The sequence below is a fragment of the Mastomys coucha genome, unplaced genomic scaffold (assembly GCF_008632895.1).
Source record: "Mastomys coucha isolate ucsf_1 unplaced genomic scaffold, UCSF_Mcou_1 pScaffold17, whole genome shotgun sequence".
Lineage (NCBI taxonomy): Eukaryota > Metazoa > Chordata > Mammalia > Rodentia > Muridae > Mastomys > Mastomys coucha.
Window position 1 is genome coordinate 11,488,612 of NW_022196899.1, and position 8,371 is coordinate 11,496,982.

General features: G+C 38.1%; 1 pseudogene; it reads left to right on the forward strand.

Moving 5' to 3' along the window:
* Positions 1-283: 283 nt before the first annotated feature.
* On the forward strand, positions 284-2,958 carry LOC116094863 (annotated as a pseudogene).
* The last annotated feature ends 5,413 nt before the right edge of the window (positions 2,959-8,371 follow it).

The following is an 8,371-nucleotide window of genomic DNA, read 5'->3' on the forward strand; positions in this document are numbered from 1 at the left end:
AATATTAATTTTATTGTCTTTTCTTATACATTAATGCCATGGGAAATTTTTTTTTTGCTCTGTCGTTTTGTTTGTGGGGGACCATGAAATGAAACTCTCTGGATAAACTCAAATGGGATAAGTGACTGATTTCTGTACCAGAACGGCTTCTTGGATCTGTTTCCATGTTTGTTTTCTGGATTCGGTGGTTAATTTGGTTTCTAATCATGCTTTTGACCCCATTTCCAGACAGTTTGTGGTAACGGGAGAAGAAAGGCCCTGCAGTAGGTAATTAAGTCTGCAAATGGCGTGCTGCTTACTCTTCATTGCAGCAGATAACCAGAGTGCTGTTGCTCGAGTGTAAAATGCAGAAATTAATGATCCTATGTAATACAGATTAGGGCTTTCATTTTAAAAACTATCAGCGCGGAAGAACAAAGGTGGGGAAAGCAGCATGATATTTGGATTTTCAATATCTAGTAAGGATTGCAAATTCTGGACGAGGTTTCTGAGCAAAGGCTAATCAAAATTCTCGTTCTGTTCTACAGTGATTGATTAGTTCAGAACTCAAATATATTATTGCCCCATTGAGTCTTTGAAAAGGCACAATTAGACACATTTGTGCATGTCTTTTCACTTGTAAACATGTCCTTTTGTTTCTTCTGATCAAATGGAGATACTGAAGGCATTGAATACACTGAGTATCACACAGTAGGTACTTATAAATAGTTCCATGTTTGAATTAAATGTCTTCTTTTTCCTGTAAGGGGACTGTAAAGTAATGTGCATGACTCAAGAAAATACAATACATTTTTATTTTTAAAAGAATGATCTTGTGAGATTTCTATTTGCATTGTTTATTATTGTCACATAAATTACAAAGTCAACTGAGTTTAAATATCTGTTTATAATTTACCCATTATAAAAAAGTAGCATTCCAATAAAATAAAAATATTTGTTAATACAAAGCTTGAGACCCTGAAATGCACATGTTTCATACTGTGACCATTCCTTGGTATATGATATTCTCCATCAGCAGCATCGATTCGATACAGATCCATGATCATATTGATGTATTTTTGTTCTTTCTTATTTAGACCACTTTATTATAATATTTCACATCTGTTTACTGTTAGTCTTTGTTAATAATGTTGTTCTATTAAATTATTTCTCACTTGTCAGTAATAAATTAGTCAACCTAGTCAACATTTCCTTGTGCTATTCAGTTTTCTATCACTGTCAAAAAATGCCTGAGAAAAATTTATTGAATCTTATGCTCAAAAAGATTTCCACCCATATTCTTTTATCTTAATGAGACAGAACTTTACAGTAAGGAACACAGGACTGTGAGAAAGACTCAGGAAGGAAGAGAGCAAGAAAATAAGCCCAAGACAAAGCCCAATGACTTGTCCAGAATAGCTCATGTCCTTCACCTAGGTCCCACCTCTTATGTTTTACTTCCCCAAAACTCATGCAATTATTATAAGCTCAGCAATAGACTAACAACCAATAGTGACAAGTACTCACGATCAAATCAGTCCTCAAAATTTCATCCTTGAGCATTGCCACATATAGACACTGAGCCTTGACATCATATTTCAAATCCAACCCATAGCACTTTTTAAGAGAATTCCACTGCATTCTTCAAATTACAAATATAGAAACTATATTAGTGCAGAGTAGCTGCGTATTCTATGAGAATGAGAATGCCATTGTATTATATATGAAGACACTTAGCCTAGAGTAAAGTTGGCAACATCATTCTGGTATTTGGGGTAAGTACAAAGCAATAAACCTTGCATGATTCTTTACTTGACATTCATTGAGTCTGAAACTTGGCTAAAATAAATTAGAGATCTGTTAGCCACTCCCTCTGGGCTTCCCTCCTCTGTCGCCACCTTCCCAGAGCCTGTTCTTGGCTACTGACCAGAGTCTGTGAATTAAATCATATGCTCTGGCCATCTGGATCGCCTGATCCTAGATTTCTGCCCTTCAAAAACAATTAGGTCTCTGCATCAGTTTCTGTTACAGCCAATCACCAACCTGCCAAGTGTAGGACAGGATCATACCCAGATCTCAGCCCCAATAATGTTGAAGTGAAAGTCTACATAAAGAATGTGAGCCAGTTGGTGAAATCTCATGAGTTGAAGGAACACAACAGATACATCACAGGTATTGACTGACCTCCCAAGAGCTGTTGTATTGTCACTTGCTTGGTAAACTGCAAGGCCTATGTCTGCAGTCAGAAGAATGCCAGCTGGAAGCATACCATGATGTTCCACAGGATTAACTGAGAAGCCACTCTTGTGAAGTCGTATTCACTCAAGTACAAGTTTGCTGTGTGGAGCCAAGCACAGATCTACTTTGTTTGTTACTTTGAGTATGAAAAGGACTGGTGGGTGAGCAAGCACACTAAACTCCAAATTCCTCAGCTTTGATTGGCACCCCAATGATATTTTGCTCAATGTGGGCTCATGTGATGAAATGCTAAGTGTTTTCTGCCTACATTAAAGGTGGATGAGAAGCCAGCTAGAACATGCTGGGGCAGCAAGATACCTTTGGTCAGCTGATCTTTGAGTTTGGTGGCAGCAGCACTGACATCTTGGTGCACGAGGCCTTATCTGCCAGTGGGAACTGGCTGGCCTTGGTTGGCCATGACAGTGTCTATTGATAATGCCTCAAAAAGTGTGCAAGTTTCAACTGAGAAAACAGAGTTCCTGACACTGATGAGTGTCTAATTCATCTCAAAGAACAGTATTGGAGCTGCCCACAATTGCTGCCCATTGCTTTATAGCTGTGATAACCATAGCTGTTTGGCCTTCGAGTCCAAGGTAGACATTCCAACACAGAGCAGCCATGGAATGTTTCTGCACCATATAAAAGAGGGCTAGACCAAGTACTGCCTTAGAGATATTACATCAGAGCAGCATTCCTCAAATGTATATTTATGAGGTGCTAGTTTATTTCATTTTTACCTAAACTTCTCTTTAAGTAGTTCATTATGGAAGATTGCCACCCTAACTTAGAGGGTAAGGGAAGAATGTAGACTATCTGCTAAAAGAAAAAGAAAAAAGAAAAAAAAAGAGAGAAAAATTCTGAGTGTGAAAAACAATTAGTCACAATACCCTCCATTCTATCACTTTAAAAGTAAAATTAGACTGGGATCTCTAAAATATGATCCAGAATGAAAGGTTTTGCTCGCCTTTGGCAGTTGGGAAAGCATTTGGCATGCTGATCTGGCACAGTCTTTAGCCTGTATTAGTAAAATTGCTAACATAGGAAGAGCAGCATTTGGTGCATGTTGGTAACCATTCTAATCTATTTGTAAAATATGCTATGCAGCATTGTTTTCTAAACAGAGGAAAATGGAGCTTTGGCATGCATCCTCTATCAGAGTATGATAATCAAAAGAACTTGTTTTAAAGTGATCCCAGGAGTTAACAATAATGAACTCTACTGTCAAACACCTGTGCTTTGCAGTTCAATTTTTACTTTGGCCAAGACTCACCCAAGGATGTGGTGTTTATTCATTGTAACAAATACATTAGATTAACATTAAACAGCATCCTGCTTTTCAAGTAGCATTCAGTGGCTACAATGCCACTCTCACTAACAATAGCACAGACTAGTCCTGTATATTGTGTCCCATCACATTAGTGCTGTGACGAAGTCTGGGACTCTCAGCACAATTGATCTCTTCCTTTCTCTATCAATTATGCATGAAAGTTTTACTTCTTATAGAATTTCTGAAAGTCAACTCAAAATATTCTCCAGTTATTTTTTAACCAACATAATGTAGGTGAAAGCAGCATGCTACAGCCACTAGACAACCTGTGCTCCTAGTTTGACTTCATGTTTCCAAGAAGTGAGTAACCAACCCATGACCATGGGACAAAATCAACATCTGAAACTCAGAGAGGTTGAAGCCCCAACAAGGAAGTGATTCTAAGATTCCCAATTAAGATAATTCTGGTTTTTTTTCTTGTGCTCCTTTTACAATTTTAACATTCCTGAAAAAAAAAAATCCTTTAATCAAAATCATCCAAGGGTCTGAGGATATGTTTTAATTGGCCAATGCTTGACGTACACACATGGGTCATGAGTTAGTTTGGGCTGTGTGACAGCATAAGCTTGTAATTCCAGTGTCGAAGAAGCAGAGACAGGAGAATCCCTGGGGCTTGCTGGATGGTGTCCTGACCCTAAATTCTTCAAATTTCAAATTGCTTCTAATTCTGTGTACCTTCAACACATAATGTGGAAAGTGACAGAAGAAGAAACCAGATATATGCAACTGTAGGTACACCCATATACTTGTATACAGATACACTCACTGATAAATGCATGCACACACAAAAGGATTTCCAGATCAATTATTCACTAATATACCCATGCATGTGAAACAATTATTCTCCCCAGGGTCCCGCTGAGATCAGCAAAGGGCTCTGGATCTATCTGAGGTCAGCAAAGGGCTCTGGATCTATCTATCTGACTAATCTTTGAAACATGGCTAGCACCAGGGAGTGCAGGAGTTGATAACAGTAGTGAGGATAGATGGAGGGAGGAAAAGATTATTCCTCCTTCACCTCTTCCAATGGCCAAGTTACTAACATCTTTTTAGTTGAATTTCAGGATGGGTTACCTGGTTACAACAAATTGATAATTCAATCGAGAAGGCATCCTCCCATAATGGAGTCGATAGCTTGTGTTTTAATAGCCACAGCTGAGGGTTTATACTTTGACAGTGTAGGATTTGGACATTTGCATCTATCTGCTTTGGTCTTGCAGATAAGAACAAAGAGTTGCAGTAATCATGATCTCTATTCAGTGAAGAAAAACCAGGATTCTAACGTCCAATTGAAAATATGAACATGTACAAATAAAAATAAACTTTTAAAATTAATTCATTAATATCCTAAATGTTGCCCCACCCCTTCAGCTCCCTCTAACAGTTCCTCCAGCCATCTCCCTTCCCTTCCTCTTTGAGAGCCCTCTACCCGCACCCCCCATATCCCCTCACCCTGGCACATCAAGGTTCTGAAGTTATAAGCTCATCTTCTCACAAAACTGAAGCCAGACATTGCAGCCTTGTTGGGGAACGGATTCCACAGTCAGACTATAGCTTTAGGGACAGCACCCTCTCTACTTGTTAGAGGGCCCACAGGGAGACTGAACTGCATATCTATTGCATATGTGCTGAGGGTTTCGATCCATCCCCTGTATTCTCTTTGGTTGGTGACTCAATCACTGAGAGCCCAAAGGGTCCAGGTGAGTTGAGTCTGTTGGTCTTCCTGTGGAGTTCCTACCCCCTTCAGGGCCTTCAATCCCTTCTCCAACTCTTCCATAAGAGTCCCCATCCTCTGTCCAATGTTTGTCTGTAGGCATCTATATCTGTTTAAGTCAGCTGCTGGGTAGATCCTTTCAGAGGACAGTTATGATAGACTCCTGCATGCAAACATAACAGATTATTATTATTATTATTATTATTATTATTATTATTATTATTATTATTATTATTATATTTTTACTTTTTTTATTACAGTGCAGTTGTTGTCCCCCTCTTGGTCTGCCTTCCCACAGTTTTTCATCCCATTCTTCATCCATTTTAGGATGCCCCTTACCCCCACCCCAGTGCCAGGCCTCCCCAATGCCTTGAGCCTCAAGGCTGTCAAGAATTAGACCTGTCTTCTCTCACCGAGACCAGACCAGGTATTCCTCTGTTATATATGTGACAGGGGCCTAGGTTCAGCTATTGTATGCTGCCTGATTGATAGCTCAGAGTCTGAGAGATCTCCGTGGTCTGCGTGAGTTGAGACTGCTGGTCTTCCTATGGAGTCACCCTCCTTCTCAGCTTCTTCCAGTGTTTCAGTAGTTCAAACACAGGAGTCCCCAATTTCAATGATTGGGTGTAAGTATCTACATCTGTCTCAGTCAGTTGCTTGTTGGGCCACTTGAAGTACAGCCATGTAGGGGGAGGGAGGATGGGATAGGTAGTTTCAGTATTTGTGAGATCAGTATTTAAAATGTAAATAAAGAAAATATTCAATAAAAAAAGAAATATGCAATGGCTTGAGCTAACATATCATGTATCTTAAAAGGAGAGTTAACTAGTCATATGGAAAAAATGCAAAAAAATAAAATATTGTAATTATTACATTAATGGATTAAACATCTTCATTCTTTTATTTGTAACTTTTATGAAGCAAAATACACTCTTCCTTTCATTATGAAATCCATATGGTTGTCTACAAAAAATAGCATTTCATAGATATGTTCTGGAAAACATGTCCACAGAGAAGAAAAGTGTATATGGTTTAATTTTCCAGACATCCTATTGATAATTCATGGGTAGGAGTGGAATAAACAATAACAAATACTCTAAAACCAGACCAAGACCTGCTAATAAATAACAATACCAACTACAAATGGTCATTGTTCTATAACTTTATTAACCATAAGGTATATATCTCTATTATTTCACAGTATAGATGGTCCATTTTTTTAATTCTCTACCCTACAAACCAAAACACTGCATGATAATATGGTGATCAGACAACCTTCCTTTCCATGCAGCCTCCTGACATTCCCAACACCCACTATTTCAAAAGAAGCCTGGCCATCTCTTTATTGTTTTGTGAGATCAGTGAATTGCTTGCTTCCTTTTCCTTTTTACGATTTCTTACCAGCCCTGTTTGGTAACCTCATTTCATAGAAAATGGTAGGGTGCAGATCAGTGGGAATAGTAAGGCTGGACATTGAGGGGGTCTCATCTAAAGTTATTAAGTCTCTAGATGCAGAATGGCGATAGGAGAAGCCAGCAGGTACTGAAGACATTTTGGAATTGCGAGTTTACCTAAACTATATTGAAAAGAGTAAAGGAGACCTAGACAAGAGGAATAGAAAGATATTGATTGCACCTAAGAACCACAGGAACCACAGGATAAATGCCTGCTGATCCTGTATATTTGTTCAGGAGGAGAATGTGTCAAGGTACCCACTAACTTGTCTTGTAGCAAGAAAACTTAATGAACACCAGAGGAACAGTTTGAGCCTCCAGATGGAGCCCAGCATTGAGACAGATCTCTCCCCATTGAAGATAGACCATCATACAGCTAGCAAGACAATAGTCAATTCTATTCTAAAAAGATACTCTTCAGAACCAGAAAGTGTCATACTGTCTTGAAATCTTGTAGACTGGAAGAATGCTGGGTGTTAGAGACAGGAATCTAGGAGATAGGAAAGGCAATGTAAGACAGCAGGGTAGTTTTCTCTCTAGAGCTTCTGAAACTCAGAATGGCTGTAACCGTGTGTGCAGTTTTGATCTATGCCTTGGAAAAAATGAAATAAATATCCCCAGGGAAAGCTAGCCTGGATGTGAGTTCTGATATCCTAAAACAGATAATTATCTTTGGCTTGGCAACTGGCAGCTCACTCTAGACAGCACAGTATCGCAGTACCCTGCTACAGACCCAAAAAGACACAGAGGAAGTTCGTGAAAACGAGGGACATTATCAAACTTACATATTCATTGTAAAGGGTGTGAGTATCATAGTGAATGGGCCCTGTTATTCACCAGAGCATCCAGAAACACAGGGTTTTTTTTTTTAATATGAGATCTAAGTTTTAAATGTTTACAATTAAGTTATTTTTAAGAACTTGTATGGTCCCCAAACAGCTGTAAATTGGATTCAGTGCCCTTATTTAATCTGATGAAAGGGGAATCTAAAATATGATTGAAGTGAAAACTATCCACTTAGGCTGGCAATATCTAACTAAGAAGAGAAATGCCAGCAAGAACATACATGTTACACCTACATGGGATGTTTTGTTCATGGCAGTCTTTAATTGTACTTAGACCTAATGGAAGTCACTTTGCTAATTCTATGCATAAATTACATCTTATAAAATAAGATGTATTTTATCTTATTTAAGTATCATATAGCTAACATGATTAAGTATCATATAGCTAACATGATTAATGAATTATATATATATGTATGTACATATATATATATTATAAGTGAGAAAAAATATTTAAAACATTTACTTATTTTTATGAGCTGAAGGAAGCATGTTGTAGTATATACCTGGAGGTCATTGGATAACATATAGAGTCATTTCTCTCTTTCTGCAATGGAAGTTATGGGGATAAAATTCACATCATCAGCCTTGGCAGACACAGCTTTACTTAGTGGATTATCTTACTGCCTGAGAGAATAATCTAAAGAACAATAAAGTGATTTGCCTAACTCTGGTATTTTACACTCAGTCATATGAGAGCTGAATTTAGTGTACATCCATACTACATGCTTCCAACTCCTACAATAAGAAATAATGAAGAGGATCAGAAGTAAATAAGCAGAAAAATTAAATATCTACTTTAAAAGAAACATAA